This window comes from Salvelinus alpinus, chromosome 23, assembly GCF_045679555.1.
Source record: "Salvelinus alpinus chromosome 23, SLU_Salpinus.1, whole genome shotgun sequence".
Classification (NCBI taxonomy): domain Eukaryota; kingdom Metazoa; phylum Chordata; class Actinopteri; order Salmoniformes; family Salmonidae; genus Salvelinus; species Salvelinus alpinus.
The window spans coordinates 18769039-18795984 of record NC_092108.1 but is presented as its reverse complement, the minus strand read 5'-3'; the positions used below and the strand labels follow the sequence as shown (position 1 = coordinate 18795984).

At 44.1% G+C, this 26946-nt stretch overlaps 1 protein-coding gene across 3 annotated transcripts in view; it reads left to right on the top strand.

Moving 5' to 3' along the window:
• The first annotated feature begins 279 nt into the window (after window positions 1–279).
• Window positions 280–26946, top strand: part of LOC139550442 (uncharacterized) — a 230799-nt gene continuing 204132 nt past the window's right edge. For all 3 annotated transcript variants that reach the window (XM_071361346.1, XM_071361347.1, XM_071361345.1), the window contains exon 1: window positions 280–558. The gene's annotated coding sequence lies outside the window, so the exon portion shown is untranslated. The remainder of the gene's footprint in view (window positions 559–26946) is intronic.

Sequence of the window (26946 nt, the reverse complement as noted above, 5' to 3'; positions counted from 1 at the left end):
CACACACACACAGAATCTCTCCCCAGTGGATAAATCAGTCCTTTCATGATCTGTCATCTTGCTGGATTGTGTTTATGTAATGGAGGAGGAATAGTCTCTCCTACTTTTCTAATGGAAATGCAGAACCAGGGCTCTCTCTGCCTTCAACAGGAACTGGGTGCTAGTTATTCAATATGAACATAAAAATAGATACAAAAACATGAAAATATGTTGACTATGTTTTTATTATTTTACTGATGATGATGATGATGATGACGATGTTGATGACGATGGTCAGTTAACGGACAGGCTACTGTAATGATGATGACCTGAAAAATAGTGGTGAACTGTTAGTCAGAGAAAGGAGACGGCCAGAGAAAGAAAGAGCGAGAGTGTACGTGATGAGAGATTTTAAGACAGCCGTGTTATTATTTGAGAGAGAGAAAGAGAGAGAGAGAGAGAGATGCGATAACAGCGTTTGCCCTGTTCACATTTGACTCAGTTCTTCTCAAGAGAGACATGCAGATACAACGACACGCCAGAAACTTCAGACAGTTCCTTCAAGACCGAACTCTGAAGGTAAATGAATCCTTAATTTCATACAAGGTAATCACGCATGCCGCGCGCTGAGGCGAGGTAAGAATTTTTGCGCGGGATATTATAGCAGCACATGATGATGAAACCGATTTTTTTTAACGTTTGAGATTTCGAATGCATGATTTCTTTGTCAGTCTGAATGCATTATATTAGGCACTTGCAAATTATAGACGAAACGATATTAACGCAAAACATGTGATTATCTTTGATGGCTTGCTTGAAAAACGTGTATTCGAGATGAATCATTTGGTGGTTTTATAGTGAACCTTGTTTGTGCGTAATTGCGGGGCTGAAGAGTCGACTACTCCACTTTATTTCGGGCCATTTCATGAACAATAGCCAACGTCTCTTGAATGGTTTCAGACCTGACACACCTACATGTAATTTGGCTGAACTAGGTTACGAGTGCACTGCATTTAGACATTGAAGCACATCTGTTAGGGTATTTGATCATACATTTCATCTATTACAATAGCATAACTCCATTAAGTGAACAGGGCACGCGCACGTCTCGGGGTCACTTGGGAGAGACGGACCAGAGCAGAATCAAATTTCCCATGACTGAACCGAGTTCAAGCAGATAGTGCACGCGCATTTCTATCTGTCACGTTAAAAGATCCGCGGGGTAGCAGCAGACGTACCAAATACAGACACTGTCTGACACCCCAGTGTGTGCGAGGCAAATATTTTACCTGCCGCATGCGCAATGTCTATGAGGATCAGCGCGTCCCTAATGAAGGTGATCGGCACAGTATCGCTTCATAAAACCGACTTAATTGCAGTCATATATTATTCGTACTAAATCGGTAATGACAAGTGTTTGGCTACTGAGAGCGCACGCTGACAAGACAGTGTTGTGTTTGCGGCTGTATCTTTGACATGGTACTGTGGCCAGTGTTCAGTGTTGAGTGTATGTGTGTCTATATATATATATATGTATAGATAGATAGATATCACAGGAAGCTGCTGAGGGGAGGACAGCTCATACTAATAATGGCCAGAACGGAGCGAATGGAATGAAACACATTGGAACCATGTGTTTGATTTATTTGATATCAATCCTCCTTATCACGAGCCCGTCCTCCCCAATTAAGGTTCCACCAACCTCTTGTGATATATATATATATATATATATATATATATATATATATATGTGTGTGTGTGTGTGTGTGTGTGTGTGTGTGTGTGTGTGTGTGTGTGTGTGTGTGTGTGTGTGTGCGTGCGTGCGTGCGTGCGCGCGCGCGTTTGAGTGTCCTTTTTTATTTGATTTTATTTGATTCTGTGATTTATGATTGCCCTCTAGCAGTAGGCTATCCACAATTTGTAATGTTTGAATGTCAATGTGTTTTATTTGCTGTGTTTCACGACTGTATATGTAGTGTATGTGTACAGTAAAGTGGGCTGTGGGTGTAATAGTATGCTATGTATTTGATGTTGTAAAGCCCTTGCCTGCTTTTAATTTATACAGTGGAGAGTCTAATCCTAAATGCTGATTGGTTTAAAGCACATTATCTCACATTTCTTTTGGACAACATTTAGTTTTGAAAACTAAATGTTGTCTAAAAGAAATGTGAGATAATGTTTAGATGCTTTTTATAGTGGATATCAAGTTTATAACTTGCCTGCCTGGAGACAGTCGATTGCGCAGTCAGATGGAACAGAGTAAATAGGCATTTTAAAGTAATATATTTATCTGGTGGTAAATTGTGGAATAGACACCCGCTGGAATGCGCTTTTAACCAATCAGCATTTAGGATTAGACTCTCTCCTCTGTCTGCCTCCGACATTTGCAACATTGTTTCAATATTCTAATTCGATCTCCAATTGTCCCATAGTAATGGACATGTAGGGGTCAGGATGAGAGAGAGAGTCAGGCAGCCTTTCTCAGCCAGTTGAAATCATGAATCATCTGGCATAATTTTTATGGATACATACAAAGAAATGTCAATTGAAAAAAGGTAAAACGAAACGAAGTGCTGCTAGGTTGCAGTCTTTCCAGCTTCAGTTTGAAGTGATTGTGTTAGCTGTGTTGTTGGCTAGCTCCTCTGAACAACAGTGTCCTGACGAGAGAGCACATTTTCTATTCCAGGCGATAACGTGCCTCATTAGCTCATTGTTATGGATGTATCTAAATAAATGTCACAAGAAAACAGCTTAAACAAATGCAGCTACTGTTGTTATTCTGTCTGCACTGTTTGACGTGACCAGTGGCGATTTTAGCATGTAAATCTTGGTGGTGCCCCCCCCCCCCCCCCCCCCCATAATGTGGGATGCATGCCAGCAAAGCCACTACACAACACAACACTAAACAATACATTAATTGCACTATAACGGTGATAAACGGTGCCCACAAACTGTTACAGCCTACATAAAGCTGTCCCAACAGCAGAGTCCCAACAGGAGTCCCAACATCTTACCACTGCTACACCTGGCTATCAGCGGAGGATTGTTTGGCAGCAAAGCAGTTCATTCAGCCTCATTTACTGCCTTTTATAAAAACATAGCTGATATGGCTGACTTGCTTAAACAAATGTGTTTTTTTCCTGACAATTGAGATGTACAAAATATGGCATAAGGGGACGACAAGCTGATAAGAGGCAATCCGTACCTTTGATTAAGACATTAATGAGGGAGCTAGGACGGACGTAGTCAATAAAACTATTTGTTCAGCACTTTTGAAATGTACAGCAACAGAATTCAGAACATGGGCCGTTCTTACAGTGTTTTCCCTGTACACCAAGTCAGAACTGTCGTATAAATAAAGGGGCACTTTAAGCAGAAAATGAAAGCTTTTACAATATTCGATGATTACATTCTCAAAAACAGGTTTTTGGCTACATGTGCACCACCAAGTCAGAACAGTAGGTGAAATTAAGAGGTGAAAATGGATCAAATTATTAGGGTGAGGCTGGGAACTCTGAAAAAAAAGGGCGAATCATGATGACGTCAGTGATCTTCAGGTCATAGCTCTAGAAAGAGGCTCGAGTTCCAGATTTACAATTCCGTGCTGGATGAAAGTTCAAAACATATTTTCCCATTCGTAGCTCATTTTTCCCGAGTTCCCAGTTGTCTTGAAATCACTAAAGTCATATTTTGCAGTTCCGAGTTAACAGTTTGTCACGTTCTGACTTTTATTTTCCTTTGTTTTTGTCTTTAGTTAGTATGGTCAGGGCGTGAGTTGGGGTGGGCAGTCTATGTTATGTGTTTCTATGTTGAGGTTTGTCATTTGGCCTGATATGGTTCTCAATCAGAGGCAGGTGATTTGCATTGTCTCTGATTGGGAACCATATTAAGGTAGCCTGTTTTCACTGTTGGTTTGTGGGTGATTGTTCCTGTTCGCGTGTTCCTGTTTTTTTCTGTGTTCACTAGTTCGGGACTGTAGCTTCGTTGGTTTTTCGTCTGTTTATTGTTTTTGTTCATATTGAGAAGTATTCTAATAAATTATGGATACGCACCACGCTGCGCTTTGGTCCTCCTCTCCTTCTACCGACGAAAACCGTTACACAGTTGTTTTGAGTGCGGCACAAATCCTGCTTCATTGACAACATGGCCAATGTTGAATGTTTATAATTTTAAATTAGGAAAAGAAACCCTTAATCGTAGACTTGGAACCACACAGCCACTCCACTGAATAGCAGGCTAGTGATTGCTTTGCAATGCTTGCAGTTAGCCACTGATTCCTTCCAAACCACTCATTGTTGAATTTGCGATTCCCAACTTGTTGTGTAATGTTTATATCCAATGGCCAATGAGCACCCATACGTTTTATCTATAATTTCTCTTCATTATTTCTCTTCATATGACAAGGATTAAAAAGGATTTGCCAGTAGATTGTCGATTTGAATCTTGATGACTGCTAGCTAAGATTTTGAAAGTATGATGTTGACATGATCAGTCCAATGAAAGCTACTGTAGATGTAATGTGATTTGACGTCATTGTATCTGTGGACAATGACCTTGAGTCTTCTTTGATGGGTACTTCTAATGTAACTCTATGGCAGCACCCAAGGGGCTTGAATTTTCTAGCTCTACCCTTAGACTTGGCGGTGACGTAGTGTCCCCATGAGTGACAGAGCAATTACAACGCAACACTCCGTATTTTCTGCTGGCCCCACCTCCACATAAATCACTGAGCTAGGCTGAAACACATGCATTTTGGAGCTACCTTACTCGCGTACGTAGATACAGAACTAAAAGACTGAACGACTGACTCTTGCAACTGAACCAATAGAACTAATGACTAGCCTGCTTGGGTAGCAACCCTAGATTTGTTTCGGGACTATAACTTGTGGAAGGATGAAATAATATGAATACATTCATCAAAATAATGTTTTTAATGAAAATATGTCAATCATTATTTGATTATGTTGGTACCCTGTTGTATAAAAGTGATAATGCCCAAGAAGCCGGTGTTTGCCAGCACTCGACTTCGTCTCGGGCCTAACAACACCTGTGCCAATATATCCTCCAAACACCGGCTTCTTGGGCATTATCACTTAAATAAGCCTCTGCAGATGGCATAATTCTAATTCCATCAAAACTACATCAAAACTACCCCCCTCTCTTTCTCTCTCTCTCTCTCGCTCGCTCGCACCCACCCACGCACGCACGCAAACACACACACACACACACACACACACACACACACAAACACACACACACACACACACACACACACACACACACACACACACACACACACACACTGTGGGTTATAGTGCATCTTTATGACCCCTGTCGTGTCTTTGGCTATGCCGGATTAAGTGATATGACATGCTATTCTATAAAATAATTTCTCTGTAATTAATATTACCTGATTAAGCTAATCAGGTGAATGTAATTAACTAGAAAGTCGGGGCACCACAAAATAATGTTTATAGCGCTGTTATCTTCCGAATAAACTCTTAAAGACCTAGTAATCTTTTGCATCAATAGCAGTCGATATTTAATCGTCACTTTATTCAGTCTCATCTGAAAGTTGTAAATTCTTGGTTATCTTCACGAACCCTGGCTAACAAGTTGAATCAGCAATCCAAAATTTGGTTTAATTATTTATTTACTAAATACCTAAATAATCACACAGAATGGATCATACATTGATTACAAATGATGTCATAAAGAAAACGTCCCTGGTGGACGGAACAGATACGACGGCTGGTTACACAAAGAGAGGGGTTTGGGTTTGAGTGAAAGAGCGGGAAGACTGAGTAACAAAGGGAGAAGCTATGCTATCGTAAATACAGAATCTTATGCATTCTAAATAACCGCCCATTTGAAAAAGGAGAATGCAATAAATATTTACTCTGAGCTGCGCTTTGGTAGATTGGTCGTCGATGGAAGGTCGGTTTGTCCTTTATGGATCTCTGGTCCTCTGAAGAATGTCTAGTGGTGAACTGAATCGTGGTAGAATGGATACTCTGTCCGTCCTCTCCTAGCCCACGTTTAGCGGGCGGAGGGGGTAGCACTTTTTTAGTGAATAAGAGTTCAAAGTTCATACCAAGTTGCCATGCTATATGCTCATGCTATATTCTGGCTGGTATAGTCGAAATTCATCCTTCCGGCATGTAGGTCGTCACCTTCACATTGAAATTCGATGCAATTTCGTTAGGTTCTTTAAGTTTGGCTTAGTTCTGTAGGTGGTCTTTGTCCTTTCAACGTTGGGACCTCAAGTCCACACGTCCTTGGACCAGCTTATTATCTGAGCCCTTTTAACGTAGGACTGTCGCACTAACGTCCTCGGAACAGAAAGTTACATTTTCGTCAAGGGCTTTATATAGGAGGGGAGAGAAGGGCGTGTTTCATAGTTTATAACCAATGTCTGTTCACATGAGCAGGGCCACTGAGTTGAGCATAGTTCACTCATGAAAACCCAATTCTCTCATTTGGAAGCTAAAATTACATTTAATCTTTTCACAAATAGTTTAATATTTAAACATTTAAATTGCACAACAATTCCATGTGAATCTGATAACTAGAATGTGTAGACTTTCCAAGATACAGTTTATGTCGTCCTATCATCAGTAATCATGTCTCAGACACCAACTGAACTGACATCATATTCATTAAGTCCCAACGCATATTTTCAACTGGTTGGATTACCGAAATATGGTTCCGTTTCTCATCTTTTGATGTCACCAGAATCTCTATATTAACAAAGGGCTTTTTCAAGAGTCAACTCTATAGACTAGAGAGAGAAACGGGGGGGGGGGGGGGGGGGTCTTTCTGGGGGTCATAAACCTCCCCCACTCAGGCCAACGTCATGACACCCCATATAATCGCTTTAATCACAGCAGTATGAAGCACACCATGTATTTTACTGATGTATCAGTGTGCTGTATATGGAACACACAGGAAGGCGATTTTAGAATATGTGCTTGTGATTTAATACCTGTAGATAAAGCATATATGTTTGGGTGACTATGCCTGTGTGGATTTGTTTTGTTTACGTGTATTTCTGTGTTTGGCTGTGTGCACAGTTTTTCCTGTGCTTACACATCCAGTTTTGACCCGGCTTTGCCCTAGCAACGAAAGATCTTGTGGGAATACCTCAAGGGACATCAGACATCAGACAAATGCTCTCTGCTAATTTGGTTAAAACAAAGCACAACAATCTTTGTCAGCATTAAGCTCGTAATTGTTTACACCAACAAGCTCTTATAAATACCCTGAGTGAGCCACTAAGAGGGAGTAGGGAGAGCGAGAGAGAAAGGGGGAGTGAGAGAGAGAGAGAGAGGGAGCGAGAGAGAGCGAGAGAGAGAGAGAGGGGGGGGGAAAGAAGGAAAGAGGAAGGGTAGCCATGTGTGGATAGACCTGACACATTGACTCAGTGACTTATGTCAGCTATAAAGCGGCTAGGAGAGGGGAGGCTGAAAGAGAGGTGCTGCTGTTGTGACAGCGAGCACTCACCACCTCCCATTACCGGACATTACTGTTTATTACAACAGACAGTGGAGGGAGGAGACAGATGAAGGGAGAGAGATGGATGGACACCAAGATTGAGATAGAAGGGCCAAGGTGAGAGTGAGGGAACGAGACATAGAGAGAGGAAGTGTTCGAGAGCGGTGAGGTCATGCAGATCCAGCCCTGCGAATCGGAAACCTCCCTTGCTGTGATTCCAGAGCGTTGCCCCTATAACAACATTACCACCGTTATCTCAAGTGGAGCTAAAGTGTTTTGCTGTCCAAATAAATTAAAAAGTATTTCTTTCTTAGAGAGCCGCATCGCTAGTGGCAGTCACTCATAGACAATGGAGGGAGACTCTCGAATCATGCATCTTCTCCTCAGGCTACTCTCTGTAGACGTTTAACAGAGGGTATAAGACACAGCACCCCAAGGCTCTTATTCAACAAAATGTCTGTTAAAGACTTGGAGCCGAGCTGGGACTGCACTGTTAACGGGGGAGGGCTAATCCATTTATTGTATTCCCTTACTTATACCAAACCAAATAGTATTGAAGACCTACAGTCTACCACCCTGGGGTTTGTAGTGCAGAGAGGGAAAGGGAAGTGACTGCTGTTATAGACATCTACCAATTCATTAGCAATCAATTTAGCAAAACGAACTAGACGCCTAGCCCCTCTGTTGGAATAGCCCCTCTGTTGAACACTCACAGTGTTCCCTGAAGTCATCTCAGAGAGAGATTATTTAATGCTCATATTCCCACTCCAATTGTTGTGGGGGAAATGGGGCTTCTGAGTCCCATGTTGCCAGGGATACCCAGACTCACTCACTCACTCATGCTCTTCAGTCAGAAAATAGAATTAACATTGTGCCTCCCTGGTGTCACCTTATTGAAGTCTAACTGTTGAAGCCATATAGCAGCCTTTGACTCTTCTGCAGTCACAGATATGTTTAAACCTGACAGACAGAGATCTTCCCCAATGTCTCTACATATAGAAGTGACGGTTCAAGACATGCATTATAACACTCTGCTGTGACTCTTCTCCCAGTCAAGCCTGTGAAGCAGAAACACATAGTCATTCCCTGGGGTCCCCTTTTATAGAAATGGATGTGGAGGAGCCTGTTCTCCTCAGGGTTGGATGCTGCTGCTGTTGCTGTTGCTGCTGGAGCTTGTCATGGTCTGATTGTACACAGGCGACTCTGGCTGTTCTGCCTTCTCCTGAACACAGTGTGGGAGGATGCAGCTGGCCCACTGTGCCAAGCCCAGGGAGGAGGTCTCTTTTGTGGCTGGAGCATGTAACGTTAGAGTTGTGGGGCTGGAGTGTGGCAGGCACGCAGGGCACCCAGCCCCTTCCTGCTTTCTGAGATGGACGTGAACCAGCTGTCTCGCTTGCCGCTCGGATTATGGAGGATTTCCTCATGAAAATGTACAGTGGTCCGCTCTGCTGGAGACGTCATTGTATAGGGAGAGAGGGTGCGTACCTCGCAATGGGGGCTCACCCACAGCACCCTGCCTGTGCCATTAAACCCCTACAACTCATCCAGAACGCCGCAGCCTGTCTGGTGTTCAACCTTCCCAAGTTCTCTCACGTCACCCCGCTCCTCCGCTCTCTCCACTGGCTTCCAGTTGAAGCTCGCATCCGCTACAAGACCATGGTGCTTGCCTACGGAGCTGTGAGGGGAACGGCACCTCCGTACCTTCAGGCTCTGATCAGGCCCTACACCCAAACAAGGGCACTGCGTTCATCCACCTCTGGCCTGCTCGCCTCCCTACCTCTGAGGAAGTACAGTTCCCGCTCAGCCCAGTCAAAACTGTTCGCTGCTCTGGCACCCCAATGGTGGAACAAACTCCCTCACGACGCCAGGTCAGCGGAGTCAATCACCACCTTCCGGAGACACCTGAAACCCCACCTCTTTAAGGAATACCTAGGATAGGATAAAGTAATCCTTCTAACCCCCCCCCCCCCTTAAAAGAGTTAGATGCACTATTGTAAAGTGGTTGTTCCACTGGATATCATAAGGTGAATGCACCAATTTGTAAGTCGCTCTGGATAAGAGCGTCTGCTAAATGACTTAAATGTAATGTAAATGTGTGTGTGATGGAAGTGTGCAAAGGTGGAACCAAGTCACTATTGTTTGAGTCACAAGCAAGTCACAAGGTCCGAGTCTCAAGTCGAGTCCCAAGTAGAATGGGTCAACTGACATTTACTCCTCAGCCATCTGTTGCACCCTCTACAACCACTGTGATTATTATTTGACCCTGCTGGTCACCTATGAACGTTTGAACATCTTGAAGAACAATATGGCCTTAATGGCCATGTTCTCTTTTAATCTCCACCCGGCACGAAGAGGACTGGCCACCCATCAGAGCCTGGTTCCTCTATAGGTTTCTTTCTAGGTTCCTGCCTTTCTAGGGAGTTTTTCCTAGCCACCGTGCTTCTACATCTGCATTGCTTGCTGTCTGGGATTTTACGCTGGGTTTCTGTATAGCACTTTGTGAAATCTGCTGGTGTAAAAAGGCTTTATAAATACATTTGATTGAAAATACATTTGAATGGGTCATGTATCGAGTCACGTCAAGTCGAGCCTAAATAAATCTGCACCGTTGGAAAACTGGTATTTCCCTCTATTAAACAGTAACCATGTAATTGCGACAACGTAAAAAATATTCCAAGAATAGCCTAATTGACAAATAACATGCTGTGCATAGATCTCCCCTGAAACATGAATATTTATGCCTTATATATAAACATGTTTAGTTAGATACCTTGCTTTGAAGTAGCCTACCTTATCCATTTGATCCCTGATTTATTGAATGCGGGAATCATTTTATAAAGACACAAGTATTTAGTTGTAAATGTTGAAAAAACCAAGCCTGGACACCCAGGAGCTCTCCAGATTGAGGGTTGACCACATGTTGACAACATGTGATTAACAGTGCAGTTCTATGTGGGGGCTAATGTTCAAGGGAAAAATGGCAGGAGATGGTAGGTCTACATGGGATCAGACACAGCAGCTATCCAGTGTCAATAATGCTTACTTTTTCATGTAGGCTATAATAATAGTCAGGAAAATCGACCTTCGCCTCTCCTGAGTCCGTACGGGAGTGGCAGCGATGAGACAAGACTGTAACCAATTGGATACCACGAAATTGGGGGAAAAAACAAAAAAAACATTACAAAACCTGGCCGGATAATTTCAAATTGTCAAAGTCGAGTCTTGAGGCGCCAAGTCAAGTCTCAAGTTCTTTTCTTTTCTATCAAGTCGAGTCTCAAGTCATCAAATCTGTGACTCGAGTCAGACTCGAGTCCAAGTTATGTAACTCAAGTCCACACCTCTGGAAGTATGTGAGTGTGTGTATTTGTATTGGGCAGGAGTGTGCCGGTGTGTGTGTGGCCATTAGAGAGCGAACCAGGTCTGTAAGCCCAACCCCTAACATGGGAGTCCAGAAGGAGTTGGGGGAAATCCTATTGTCAATTTGACTATTCCACAAAGATAATTGGCTTATTCCTGTGTTAAATTGCTCTGTCCTACAGGACATTGAGTGGGCTTAACATGCTTGGTTCAGACACTGTGTCTGCTCCTCTGCTTCGTCTGGAACTTAGACGGGTATTACACACTGAATGACTAATGATGAACCGATAGCTGCAGTGCACTCAGCAGAGCAGAGCCCTAGCCCATTAAAGTGTCGGTCACACACACAGAGACCGGAAGGTTCGCTTACACAGAGCTTTATTATAATGTAGACTAACTAACTATCACTCAATAAATAAGAACCAACCAAATGCCCGTCAGACTTCTCTCTCAGAACTTCTGAGCAGCAAACTTCAAGCTTGTAAAATTGATCAGACCCTCCAAATTTCTGATTTACAACTCACAGCCCTAAATGATGGTTTCCAAGCCCATTCAGGTTAGCATGGAAATGTCTCTCTCTCTCTCTCTCTGGCAACAGGATACCTAAACCATTACCCTGACATCAAACACCAGCCGGCTTCACAGTGCCACTTTTCAGTTTTTTCTCATCAGTCCAGCGCCTGAAGGAGATCAGATAAGTGAGTGTGTCTGTATGTGTTTTCATGCTTATTTTAACCCCTTAAATGCCTTAAGTAACCCTTAATAATATTTAAGTCATTTAGCAGATACTCTTATCCAGAGTGACTAAATGCCTTGCTCAAGGGAACATCGACTAATTTTTCCACTAATTGGCTTGGAGATTCAAACCTGCCTCTCCTAGTCTTGGCACAAGGCAGCTGTTTAGAAGCTAACACAGCTGATCCTGAGTCGCGGCGTTCAGTGGAAATGCTAAAACCAGAAAATGAGAGCCCAGGAGACGGATGAATTGTCAGCAGATGGAAAAATTTGACAGGCTGCAGCATAATTCTGGGGAAGTGACCGAGAACTGTCTTGTTAGAGTGCATGCATCGGTAAAATGGATGAAGGCAAGAAATCCCAAAACGTGGGAGAGAAAAAAGCCTGGTAATGGAACCAAAGGGAACAAAATGAATGAACCAGTATAATTCCTGTTTAAAACTAGTGTTGTTCCTTCATGCTGTGCAGTGAATTGGCTGGAAACATCCTTAGAGGTAGTGCATTTTAACATGATATAAAATGGTTGGACTGAGATGGTGAGCTTTAGGATTTATTAGTGCTACTAGACAGTATACAAATACTGTGTGTTTATTCATGGATAGATTTGATTACTACAGTAAAGTATATTATGATGTATGGCATTGTACTGTATGATAAAGTACACCATGTTTTATAGTACAGTGAGCCTGCCTCCATTTGTTTGTATTTGACAGCATTGCGTTCTTTAATGTGTGTGTCTCTGTAAAAACAAGTGTGTAGAATGAGAGTTTAACAGTGAGCCAGCAAGAGAGCGTGTGTGCGTAAATGTGTGTGTATGCGAGGTTCATCAGTAGCGTAATTAAAGTAGTGCGGTTCAGTTGTCATGCGCTGGATCTACTTGAAGAACTCTGTTGATGAATGGGCAATTAGAAGCAGCCTCCTCATCCTTGGTGGTTGACTGATCTCTTTCTAATGGCACTCCTGTTTCTTTGATAAAAACGCAAAATGAATCATCAATACCCTGGTCCAAGGAGCGCTGAGCTTGTAAGTGTGTGTGTGTGTGTGTGTGTGTGTGTGTGTGTGTGTGTGTGTGTGTGTGTGTGTGTGTGTGTGTGTGTGTGTGTGTGTGTGTGTGTGTGTGTGTGTGTGTGTGTGTGTGTGTGTGTGTGTGTGTGTGTGTGTGCACGGCTCCTGTGGGTATAGTGGTCAGTCCCTTTTCCAGCTTCGATGCACATGACTGCTTTTGTAATGCTTTATATAACCGTGGCTTCTAATTCACATGTTTATATCTGTACCATAATCCACTCAATGCATCCCATACAATTTCAACATGTTTGGAATACGTGTGAGTGAATGTGTGTGTTTATTTCTATTTGTTTGTTTGTGTGTGTATGGGTGTTCACTAAGGACATAGCCCACAGTAGGTCTCTGAATGTGTGTGTGCATGTTTGTGATTTGGTTTTAATGTGACGGCTCAGCTGTTATCACTGACGAGTCAAAGTTTCAGTGACAAGAATTGAAAAATGTAGTTGTTTTCTTTCCTTTTTAAAATCCTATCACATCATCTCTCATTTCTTTGTTTTATTTTTATTAAAGAGTGTTGTCTTGCACTTCAATTAGCGAGAAAAGCATCTCTTCCAAAAGCACGTTCGAATCATGTTGCTGTGTTGGCGATGCTTTAATCAGAAAGTCTCATTTTATACATAATTAATGATACAGCTCTAAAATGGAAAAATATAAAAACACCCTAAATGTTCAAAGAAACAGAAATGTGTTTTGCTTTCTTCCATATTTCCTGTTTCATGTGAGACGGCTGATGTGCTCACTGATTCTTAGAGGGGAAATAAAAGACGGCTTTGAACTGAAATGGTGGAACCAACATGGCATTAAACAACCAACACAAGCTGGTACCACCTTGAACTAAACCGCCCACCAGGAGACATGGACCTCCTGATGTGCGTTCCTTAGTGAGTCCATGTGTCTCTCTCTCATGTGTCATGTGCTTAATGCCAGATAGCTACTGTCTCTAACTAAATGGAACATTTGGAATTAGATGACTAGTCCTTTCAAATGCCAATGGAATACCTGCTGTTTGGTTGAATGGATGGTTGATGGCATTTTTAGAATTCCACAGTAAACAGCCATAGAGCTTATGTAAGGGAAGTGATTCGTTAAACTATACGCCCGCGTGATGAGTAACCTTTCTTGAGAACTGGTACTCCTGGAGATGGGTTACTGTGCTCTTGAGATGCTCCGAACGACCTGGTTTGGATTCTTGGTCTACTGTATAAATAAATAGAGAGGGGCTGCAGTATCATATGGGTTTTGACATCATTATGATGACCTTGAGGATAGAGCTGACCAGTTATGACCTCAAACCTGTCAGGAGTCTTGTGTTGGAAGTACCGGGTCTTTCTGGGGCACTTGGCAAATCTGCCCAGTGTTTCTGAATGTGTGTGTGTGTATGGAAGTGTTTATGTCTGAGTGTGTGTTTGTTGGCGTGTGTGTGTGTGTGTGTGTGTGTGTGTGTGTGTGTGTGTGTGTGTGTGTGTGTGTGTGTGTGTGTGTGTGTGTGTGTGTGTGTGTGTGTGTGTGTGTGTGTGTGTGTGTGTGTGTGTGTGTGACTGTGTGTGTCTCAGTATTAGTTAGGGGCTTGATGACATGGTTATCTTACCAGCCCACTAGAACAGTCAGCATCTTTTCTCAAATAAAGTTTCTTGACTGTGACACTGCCGGATTTAAACTGTGTCGAACATTAGTGTAACGGTCCATGCGGTTAAAATACAGATCGGTTGTTGAATTCGGGCCAAATGGCCTATATGAGACTTTCCCCCCACTCACTGCAGGCTAATTATCTCCGTCACACTTTACACAATGACTCATTTATTACGCCATCATGATGAGCCATTTGTATTGGTTTCATGGACATAACAATGGCTTGAGAGTACCATTAAGTAAATGTCAAACTTTATAGAGTGAAGGAGTGGACACTTATTAAATATTCTATGGCATAGTAAATTATGTTCCTGAGCAGAAAGGTCATATATTTTAAAGCATGTGTGATAACCCTCATCATCACTAGCCTATAAGCTGGTTTCTTATAGAGCAGGTTTGGTAAAAAAAAATACTAAAATCACCAGTAATTCAGCTAAAAACTAGTTTAATTTAAGAAATCTGTTAACCAAGTATTCCCACAAATAAAAAAAGAGACGTATGTGTAACGGTCTTCTTCATCTTCCTCCTCCTCGGACGAGGAAGAGCATGGATTGAACCAAAATGCAGCGTTGTAGTTCGACATATTATTTATTTACAACAAACAGACGAAGACGAAAAACTCTTGAATAAAATACAAAACAACAAACGAAGTAGACAGACCTGGACTACGAACTTACATGTAACGAAGAACGAACGAACAAGTACTGACTACAAACAAACGAACGAACGATACAGTCCCATATGGTGCAACAAACACAGACACAGGAAACAACCACCCACAACACCCAATGTGAAAACACCTACCTTAATATGGTTCTCAATCAGAGGAGATGAAAACCACCTGCCTCTAATTGAGAACCATATCAGGTACCCATTAAACCAACATAGAAACACAAAACATAGACTGCCCACCCAAACTCACGTCCCGACCAACTAACACATACAAAAACTAACAGAAAACAGGTCAGGAACGTGACAGTATGCGATCGTTTCTCAAAGTAAAGGTATGTAATTATTGTTATTTTCAAATCTCTTTTTGAGTTTAGTTGTGTTTGCAGTGTATAAATGATTATAATGATGTTCTGGCCCCCCAACCATCCGCTCCAACATAAATCGGGCCATGGCTGAACCTAGTTACCTTCCCGTGTTCTATAGTGGCTGTGGTCATGATCTCATTTCTAGTCTTCTTAGTTGTGTTTTTATTATCCTAGTGCTGGTCCAATCTTGCAGACTGACCGTTGTTGTCGTCTCAACACAGAGGCTGGTAAGATTTATTCTACTCTGATGTGGTTCCCTACCAACGTACATGGATGCTGTAATAGCTACACACAGACAGCACACTGTTCACATGCACGGATGGAGCTTGCATACAGATAAGGGAATTCAAACACACACACACACACAGACACACACACACACAGACACACACACAGACACAGACACACACACAATTCCAGGGACAACTGGAGATAAAAGAAGAGGTGTTCCTGACAGGTATGGGTAAAGAGAGAGGTGTTCCTGACACATCTGGGTAAAGAGAGAGGTGTTCCTGACAGATATGGGTAAAGAAAGAGCTGTTCCTGACAGATATGGGTAAAGAGAGAGCTGTTCCTGACAGGTATGGGTAAAGAGAGAAGCATTCCTGACAGATATGGGTAAAGAGAGAGCTGTTCCTGACAGGTATGGGTAAAGAGAGAGCTGTTCCTGACAGATATGGGTAAAGAGAGAAGCATTCCTGACAGATATGGGTAAAGAGAGAGCTGTTCCTGACAGATATGGGTAAAGAGAGAAGCATTCCTGACAGATATGGGTAAAGAGAGAGCTGTTCCTGACAGGTATGGGTAAAGAGAGAGGCATTCCTGACAGATATGGGTAAAGAGAGAGCTGTTCCTGACACATCTGGGTAAAGAGAGAAGCATTCCTGACAGATATGGGTAAAGAGAGAGCTGTTCCTGACAGGTATGGGTAAAGAGAGAGCTGTTCCTGACAGATATGGGTAAAGAGAGAGCTGTTCCTGACAGGTATGGGTAAAGAGAGAGCTGTTCCTGACAGGTATGGGTAAAGAGAGAGCTGTTCCTGACAGGTATGGGTAAAGAGAGAAGCATTCCTGACAGATATGGGTAAAGAGAGAGCTGTTCCTGACAGGTATGGGTAAAGAGAGAGGCATTCCTGACAGATATGGGTAAAGAGAGAGCTGTTCCTGACAGATATGGGTAAAGAGAGAAGCATTCCTGACAGATATGGGTAAAGAGAGAGCTGTTCCTGACAGGTATGGGTAAAGAAAGAGGCATTCCTGACAGATATGGGTAAAGAGAGAGCTGTTCCTGACAGATATGGGTAAAGAGAGAAGCATTCCTGACAGATATGGGTAAAGAGAGAGCTCTTCCTGACACATCTGGGTAAAGAGAGAAGCATTCCTGACAGGTATGGGTAAAGAGAGAGCTCTTCCTGACACATCTGGGTAAAGAGAGAAGCATTCCTGACAGGTATGGGTAAAGAGAGAGCTGTTCCTGACAGGTATGGGTAAAGAGAGAGCTGTTCCTGACAGGTATGGGTAAAGAGAGAGGCATTCCTGACAGATATGGGTAAAGAGAGAGCTGTTCCTGACAGGTATGGGTAAAGAGAGAGCTGTTCCTGACAGATATGGGTAAAGAGAGAGCTGTTCCTGACAGATATGGGTAAAGAGAGAGCTGTTCCTGACAGATATGGGTAAAGAGAGAGCTGTTCCTGACAGGTATGGGTAAAGAGAGAGGTGTTCCTGACAGATATGGGTAAAGAGAGAGGTGTTCCTGACAGATATGGGTAAAGAGAGAGCTGTTCCTGACAGATATGGTTAGAGAGAGAGAGCTGTTCCTGACAGATATGGTTAGAGAGAGAGAGCTGTTCCTGATAGATATGGTTAGAGAGAGAGCTGTTCCTGACTGATATATGTAAAGAGAGAGCTGTTCCTTACAGATATGAGTAGAGAGAGAGAGAGCTGTTCCTGACAGATATGGGTAGAGAGAGAGCTGTTCCTTACAGATATGAGTAGAGAGAGAGAGCGTTGTCCCTTACAGATATGAGTAGAGAGAGAGAGAGAGCTGTTCCTGACAGATATGAGTAGAGAGAGAGAGAGCTGTTTCTGTCATGTTCTGTCACTAAGGTTTTTCCACATGCCTGTTGCTACATTCATAGCTGCACTGTTAAAAGCACTAGTGACACCAGGTCACGGCTGTCATCACCACGAGATGAGCATGAATCTCACCACGAGCCTCTGTTGAGAAAGAAAAAGATGAGAGAGGGAGATAAATGGAGAGAGAGAAGGCAAGAGAGCATATGGTGGGAATGCTGATGACAGTTTGTGGTTTGTGTGGTTTGAGGAGAAAGTGCAGTTGGTGTCTGTGTGTGTGTGTATTCTAGAATCTATGGCCATAACACTGAGTGACTGTGTGCTCCTGGGCTTTGTGTTTCTGTGTATATGCTGTTTATGACACCATTTAGTTTATGTGTGTGTGTGTGTGTTTTGCCAGAGTGTGTGTGTGTTTTGCCAGTGTGTGTGTGTGTTATGCCAGTATGTGTGTGTGAGTGTATGAGGAATCCCTGTGGGGATTGTGTTTCGGTCGGTCAGGCACGTCTGATAACAGCCCACCGGCCTCGTCACATTTATTATTGAGGGAGGGGAAATTGATCGGCACTAACAGTAGCTGTTGCCATGTCTCTCATACACCGCAGGGCTTCTCCTGCTCTCTTTTCCGCCTCTCAAACGGCTCAGTCCTTCTATCATTTGTCCTCATTTCCTCCTCTGTTTCTTCTGTTTCTATCTTTTCTTTTCACAGATATAGCCTTACTCTCTAATCCTCCTCCCTCTCCTCCCTACTCCCGCTGTAATTTACTCTCTGTCGCTTTCTCTGACTCTCTTCTATCTTTTTCACTCGTTTCTTTCTCTCTCTCGCCCATACATTGCCGAGTCCTCTATCCTTGTAATCCTCCCTTTGTATCTCCCCTCACACCTCATTTCTCATCATAAAACTTCTTCCATTTCCATACTGAAATCTTATTGTGCGTTGCCAAGTGTGGTTTTAAATGTTTCCATTTTTCCATGTCCATTCCCCCCATCTAATCAGTCAGAGCTCCTCTCTCTCCCCCCATTCCCCACATCTAATCATTCATTTGGAGTTCCTCTCTCTCCCTCCATTCCCCCTATCTAATCATTCAGTCAGAGCTCCTCGCTCTCCCTCCATTCCCCCCATCTAATCATTCAGTCAGAGTTCCTCTCTTTCCCCCCATTCCCCACATCTAATCATTCAGTCACAGCTCCTCTCTCTCCCTCCATTCCCCCCATCTAATCATTCATTTGGAGTTCCTCTCTCTCCCTCCATTCCCCCTATCTAATCATTCAGTCAGAGCTCCTCTCTCTCCCTCCATTCCCCCCATCTAATCATTCAGTCAGAGCTCCTCTCTCTCCCTCCATTCCCCCCATCTAATCATTCAGTCAGAGCTCCTCTCTCTCCCTCCATTCCCCCCATCTAATCATTCAGTCAGAGCTCCTCTCTCTCCCTCCATTCCCCCCATCTAATCATTCAGTCAGAGCTCCTCTCTCTCTCCCCATTCCCCACATCTAATCATTCAGTCAGAGCTCCTCTCTCTCCCCCCATTCCCCCCATCTAATCATTCAGTCAGAGCTCCTCTCTCTCCCAACATTCCCCCCATCTAATCATTCAGTCAGAGCTCCTCTCTCTCCCTCATTCCCCCCATCTAATCATTCATTTTGAGTTCCTCTCTCTCCCCCCATTCCCCCCATCTAATCATTCAGTCAGAGCTCCTCTCTCTCCCCCCATTCCCCCCATCTAATCATTCAGTCACAGCTCCTTTCTCTCCCCATTCCCCACATCTAATCATTCAGTCAGAGCTCCTCTCTCTCCCCCCATTCCCTCCATCTAATCATTCAGTCAGAGCTCCTCTCTCTCCCCCCATTCCCCCCATCTAATCATTCAGTCAGAGCTCCTCTCTCTCCCCCCATTCCCCCCATCTAATCATTCAGTCAGAGCTCCTCTCTCTCCCCCCATTCCCCCCATTCCCCCCATCTAATCATTCATTTGGAGTTCCTCTCTCTCTCCCTCCATTCCCCCCATCTAATCATTCATTTGGAGTTCCTCTCACTCCCTCTATTCCCTGTGTCTCTCTTCAACAGTTTAATACTCTTCTCTGTCTTCATCACTCATCAGTGTTCTGGCTCACCTTTGATCTCTCTTCAAATTGGGAGCGTCTCCATTTCATTGTTTTCCGTGGAGTGTTTTATTTTTGTTGCGTGGTGGTTCGACACGACAACTCACTCCAGCGCTGTGCTGCCAACACGGCTTTGGAAGGAGGAGAGAAGGAGAAGAAAAGCTCATTTGAGCTTGATTCATCGTGCGAAGATTGCCCTGCATTTATTGATAATTGCTTTTTCCGTTTAAAGAGATGCTGTTAAAAAGTCAATTGTATAAACTCAGAGAAATGCAGCTGTCGTCGCAATTAACTTCTCGCTTTCCCTAATGAATGGATTAAACTACCAGCAAGTCTCCTGGGTCTTTACGCAGATCTATTCAATGCGCTATCAGTGGAATAAAAGCAACCCGTCTCGTGAAAAATAGGACTATCTATAACCCGAGCCAAAAGTCACATTCATCCACGCCGATTGGTGTCTCATCAGCCGTGGCCTGCATCATTGTAATGAGAGACCCTTAACCAGCGCTGTTTGATCCTTCCTGGGAGATGCTGAGAGAAAAGCTCCTCTAAGAGTGTTTTCACTTGGAAATCAACTTTCCAAAACATCCTTGTCTTTCCTTCCTGCTCAACCTTTGCTCCCTCGTTGTGGTGCGCACATCTCAAATGGCACTTTATTCCCCATAATGCACAACTTTTGGCCAAAGCTGCAGAAAGTAAGGTTAAGTGTTCTGGCCAAACGTAGTGTACTATATAGGGAATAGGGCATCAAATCCACTCTTTCTTATCCTTCAAAATGGCTGCTCATTCAGACCACTGACAGACAGTTCTTCTCCTGGTGAATGAATGTTTCAGCCTGTGTGTGGTGAGTGAATGGCTGCTGTCTTCTGTCCTGAGTAAGATGTGCTCTCTTGGCTGATTGTGAATGTCACACCATTGAGAGTTGAGGAGAGCTTACTCTAAATCACCAGTGCCATCGAATGCCAGTATTGATTGCCAGGTTTTAACCACGAGGAGATGGGAACAGAAAGACAGAGGTGGGATGAACAGATTGATTAGACAGTTGATGGTTTTCACTCTATCCATCGATCAGGAGTATGGACTGACTGCACTCTATCCATCGATCAGGAGTATGGACTGACTGCACTCTATCCATCGATCAGGAGTATGGACTGACTGCACTCTATCCATCGATCAGGAGTATGGACTGACTGCACTCTATCCATCGATCAGGAGTATGGCCTGACTGCACTCTATCCATCGATCAGGAGTATGGACTGACTGCACTCTATCCATCGATCAGGAGTATGGCCTGACTGCACTCTATCCATCGATCAGGAGTATGGACTGACTGCACTCTATCCATCGATCAGGAGTATGGACTGACTGCACTTGGCCGTAAGACCAAGGTGGTGTTGTTCTAGTTTAACGTGTCTTTAGTGTTGGGTAAGCTTTGTGGGTCAGTCAAGACTGATACTGTAGAGGCTTTACCTTGATTAGGCTTGACTCTGTCACTCAGTATGACTCCCCATGCCACAATTTGACCGCTGGACTTTCTTTTTGGAAGAAAGGCCGTTGGCTGAGTCTGGAGGAGATTTGAGAGATGAGGGCCAAAATACTTTGGTTGGTTTTTAAAGAGTTTGGTCCATCCTTGACTTGGTTAGGATTGGCTATAGGCCTATGTTGAGATCTGTGTGTTTCTGACTTTATTTATTTATTTTTCACCTTTATTTAACCAGGTAGGCTAGTTGAGAACAAGTTCTCATTTGCAACTGCGACCTGGCCAAGATAAAGCATAGCAGTGTGAACAGACAACAACACAGAGTTACACATGGAGTAAACAATAAACAAGTCAATAACATGGTAGAAAAGAGAATATATATACAATGTGTGCAAAAGGCATGAGGAGGTAGGCAATAAATCGAATAATTACAATTTAGCAGATTAACACTGGAGTGATAAATCATCAGATGATCATGTGCAAGTAGAGATACTGGTGTGCAAAAGAGCAGAAAAGTAAATAAATAAAAGCAGTATGGGGGGGTGAGGTAGGTAAATTGGGTGGGCTATATACCGATGGACTATGTACAGCTGCAGCGATCGGTTAGCTGCTCGGATAGCAGATGTTTAAAGTTGTTGAGGGAGATAAAAGTCTCCAACTTCAGAGATTTTTGCAATTCGTTCCAGTCGCAGGCAGCAGAGAACTGGAAGGAAAGGCGTCCAAATTAGGTTTTGGCTTTAGGGATGATCAGTGAGATACACCTGCTGGAGCGCGTGCTACGGGTGGGTGTAGCCATCGTGACCAGTGAACTGAGATAAGGCGGCACTTTACCTAGCATAGCCTTGTAGATGACCTGGAGCCAGTGAGTCTGACGACGAACATGTAGCGAGGGCCAGCCGACTAGGGCATACAGGTCGCAGTGGTGGGTCATATAAGGTGCTTTAGTAACAAAACGGATGGCACTGTGATAAACTGCATCCAGTTTGCTGAGTAGAGTATTGGAAGCTATTTTGTAGATGACATCGCCGAAGTCGAGGATGGGTAGGATAGTCAGTTTTACTAGGGTAAGTTTGGCGGCGTGAGTGAAGGAGGCTTTGTTGCGAAATAGAAAGCCGACTCTAGATTTGATTTTGGATTGGAGATGTTTGATATGAGTCTGGAAGGAGAGTTTGCAGTCTAGCCAGACACCTAGGTACTTATAGATGTCCACATATTCTAGGTCGGAACCGTCCAGGGTGGTGATGCTAGTCGGGCGTGCGGGTGCAGGCAGCGAACGGTTGAAAAGCATGCATTTGGTTTTACTAGCGTTTAAGAGCAGTTGGAGGCCACGGAAGGAGTGTTGTATGGCATTGAAGCTCGTTTGGAGGTTAGATAGCACAGTGTCCAAGGAAGGGCCAGAAGTATACAGAATGGTGTCGTCTGCGTAGAGGTGGATCAGGGAATCGCCCGCAGCAAGAGCAACATCATTGATATATACAGAGAAAAGAGTCGGCCCGAGAATTGAACCCTGTGGTACCCCCATAGAGACTGCCAGAGGACCGGACAACATGCCCTCCGATTTGACACACTGAACTCTGTCTGCAAAGTAGTTGGTGAACCAGGCAAGGCAGTCATTAGAAAAACCGAGGCTACTGAGTCTGCCGATAAGAATATGGTGATTGACAGAGTCGAAAGCCTTGGCCAGGTCGATGAAGACGGCTGCACAGTACTGTCTTTTATCGATGGCGGTTATGATATCGTTTAGTACCTTGAGCGTGGCTGAGGTGCACCCGTGACCGGCTCGGAAACCGGATTGCACAGCGGAGAAGGTACGGTGGGATTCGAGATGGTCAGTGATCTGTTTGTTGACTTGGCTTTCGAAGACCTTAGATAGGCAGGGCAGGATGGATATAGGTCTGTAACAGTTTGGGTCCAGGGTGTCTCCCCCTTTGAAGAGGGGGATGACCGCGGCAGCTTTCCAATCCTTGGGGATCTCAGATGATACGAAGGAGAGGTTGAACAGGCTGGTAATAGGGGGTGCGACAATGGCGGCGGACAGTTTCAGAAATAGGGGGTCCAGATTGTCAAGCCCAGCTGATTTGTATGGGTCCAGGTTTTCCAGCTCTTTCAGAACATCTGCTATCTGGATTTGGGTAAAGGAGAAGCTGGGGAGGCTTGGGCGAGTAGCAGCGGGGGGGGGGCGGGGCTGTTGGCCAAGGTTGGAGTCGCCAGGAGGAAGGCATGGCCAGCCATTGAGAAATGCTTGTTGAAGTTTTCGATTATCACGGATTTATCGGTGGTGACCGTGTTACCTAGCCTCAGTGCAGTGGGCAGCTGGGAGGAGGTGCTCTTGTTCTCCATGGACTTTACAGTATCCCAGAACTTTTTGGAGTTAGAGCTACAGGATGCAAATTTCTGCTTGAAAAAGCTGGCCTTTGCTTTCCTGACTGACTGCGTGTATTGGTTCCTGACTTCCCTGAACAGTTGCATATCGCGGGGGCTCTTCGATGCTATTGCAGTTCGCCACAGGATGTTTTTGTGCTGGTCGAGGGCAGTCAGGTCTGGAGTGAACCAAGGGCTATATCTGTTCTTAGTTCTGCATTTTTTGAACGGAGCATGCTTGTCTAATATGGTGAGGAAGTAACTTTTAAAGAATGACCAGGCATCCTCAACTGACGGGATGAGGTCAATATCCTTCCAGGGTACCCGGGCCAGGTCGATTAGAAAGGCCTGCTCGCAGAAGTGTTTTAGGGAGCGTTTAACAGTGATGAGGGGTGGTCGTTTGACCGCGGACCCGTAGCGGATACAGGCAATGAGGCAATGATCGCTGAGATCCTGATTGAAGACAGCAGAGGTGTATTTGGAGGGCAAGTTGGTCAGGATAATGTCTATTAGGGTGCCCATGTTTACGGATTTAGGGTTGTACCTGGTGGGTTCCTTGATGATTTGTGTGAGATTGAGGGCATCTAGCTTAGATTGTAGGACTGCCGGGGTGTTAAGCATATCCCAGTTTAGGTCACCTAACAGAACAAACTCTGAAGCTAGATGGGGAGCGATCAATTCACAGATGGTGTCCAGGGCACAGCTGGGAGCTGAGGGGGGTCGGTAGCAGGCGGCAACAGTGAGAGACTTATTTCTGGAGAGATTAATTTTTAAAATTAGAAGTTCGAACTGTTTGGGCATAGACCTGGAAAGTATGACAGAACTTTGCAGGCTATCTCTGCAGTAGATTGCAACTCCTCCCCCTTTGGCAGTTCTATCTTGACGGAAAGTGTTATAGTTGGGTATGGAGATCTCAGAATTTTTGGTGGCCTTCCTAAGCCAGGATTCAGACACGGCAAGGACATCAGGGTTGGCAGAGTGTGCTAAAGCGGTGAGTAAGACAAACTTAGGGAGGAGGCTTCTGATGTTGACATGCATGAGGCCAAGGCTTTTTTGATCACAGAAGTCAACAAATGAGGGTGCCTGGGGACATGCAGGGCCTGGGTTTACCTCCACATCACCCGAGGAACAGAGGAGTAGTAGGATGAGGGTGCGGCTAAAGGCTATCAAAACTGATCGCCTAGAGCGTTGGGGACAAGGAATAAAAGGAGCAGATTTATGGCCGTGGTAGAATAGATTCTGGGCATAATGTGCAGACAGGGGTATGGTGGGGCAAGGGTACAGCGGAGGCAAGCCCAGGCACTGGGTGATGATAAGAGAGGTTGTATCTCTGGACATGCTGGTCTCAATGGGTGAGGTCACCGCATGTGTGGGAGGTGGGACAAAGGAGGTATCAGAGGTACGGAGAGTGGAACTACGGGGTCCATTGCAAACCAAAACAATGATGACTAGCCTGAACAACAGTATACAAGGCATATTGATATTTGAGAGAGACATACAGTAAGGCATAAAGTGATTGCAGGTCTTGATTGGGAGAGCTAGCTAAAACAACAGGTGAGATAAAAGCAGCTAGTCAGCTAACACAGCAACAGCAGGTAAAAATGGCGACGACTAGGCAGAGATGGTCGGATTGACTACACACAGAGCCTGAGTTAAAACACAGAGCCGACAGATAAAACACAAATAAACAGAATGGAGTACCGTGAATTAATGGACAGTCCGGCAGGCATCAGCTATGTAGCCAAGTGATCATAGTGTCCAGGGGGCAGCCGTAGATGGAGCAGGGGAGCCGCCACTAAGCTAGCACGCGGTGTTTAAAGTTAGTAGCCCGGGGGGATGGTCTGCTCAGACGGAGGCCGGTTGAGGGCACAGCGGATGGGGTATACGTCTGCAGACCAGACGTGGTACTCCCACCTCGGCAGTGACCATCTCATTCAGAGCCCAGATTATATAAATGTCCCTCTATGTATGTCTGTCTCTCTCTCTCTCTCTCTCTCTCTCTCTCTCTCTCTCTCTCTCTCTCTCTCTCTCTCTCTCTCTCTCTCAATTCAATTCAATTCAAGGGGCTTTATTGGCATGGGAAACATGTGTTAACATTGCCAAAGCAAGTGAGGTAGATATTATACAAAAGTGAAATAAACAATACAAATTAACAGTAAACATTACACATACAGAAGTTTCAAAACAATAAAGACATTACAAATGTTATATTATATATATACAGTGTTGTAACAATGTACAAATGGTTAAAGCACACAAGTTAAAATAAATAAGCATAAATATGGGTTGTATTTACAATGGTGTTTGTTCTTCACTGGTTGCCCTTTTCTTGTGGCAACAGGTCACAAATCTTGCTGCTGTGATGGCACACTGTGGAATTTCTCCCAGTAGATATGGGAGTTTATCAAAATTGGATTTGTTTTCAAATTCTTTGTGGATCTGTGTAATCTGAGGGAAATATGTCTCTCTAATATGGTCATACATTGGGCAGGAGGTTAGGAAGTGCAGCTCAGTTTCCACCTCATTTTGTGGGCAGTGTGCACATAGCCTGTCTTCTCTTGAGAGCCATGTCTGCCTACGGCGGCCTTTCTCAATAGCAAGGCTATGCTCACTGAGTCTGTACATAGTCAAAGCTTTCCTTAAGTTTGGGTCAGTCACAGTGGTCAGGTATTCTGCCACTGTGTACTCTCTGTTTAGGGCCAAATAGCATTCTAGTTTGCTCTGTTTTTTTGTTAATTCTTTCCAATGTGTCAAGTAATTATCTTTTTGTTTTCTCATGATTTGGTTGGGTGTAATTGTGCTGTTGTCCTGGGGCTCTGTGGGGTGTGTTTGTGTTTGTGAACAGAGCCCTAGGACCAGCTTGCTTAGGGGACTCTTCTCCAGGTTCATCTCTCTGTAGGTGATGGCTTTGTTATGGAAGGTTTGGGAATCGCTTCCTTTTAGGTGGTTGTAGAATTTAACGGCTCTTTTCTGGATTTTGATAATTAGTGGGTATCGGCCTAATTCTGCTCTGCATGCATTATTTGGTGTTCTACGTTGTACACGGAGGATATTTTTGCAGAATTCTGCATGCAGAGTCTCAATTTGGTGTTTGTCCCATTTTGTGAAATCTTGGTTGGTGAGCGGACCCCAGACCTCACAACCATAAAGGGCAATGGGCTCTATGACTGATTCAAGTATTTTTAGCCAGATCCTAATTGGTATGTTGAAATTTATGTTCCTTTTGATGGCATAGAAGGCCCTTCTTGCCTTGTCTCTCAGATCGTTCACAGCTTTGTGGAAGTTACCTGTGGTGCTGATGTTTAGGCCGAGGTATGTATAGTTTTTTGTGTGCTCTAGGGCAACGGTGTCTAGATGGAATTTGTGGTCCTGGTGACTGGACCTTTTTTGGAACACCATTATTTTGGTCTTACTGAGATTTACTGTCAGGGCCCAGGTCTGACAGAATCTGTGCAGAAGATCTAGGTGCTGCTGTAGGCCCTCCTTGGTTGGTGACAGAAGCACCAGATCTCTCTCTCTCTCTCTCTCTCTCTCTCTCTCTCTCTCTCTCTCTCTCTCTCTCTCTCTCTCTCTCTCTCTCTCTCATTTGTGTTAAGATTGACTTTATTGGCATGACAGGAAATGATCAACGTTAGTTGCAG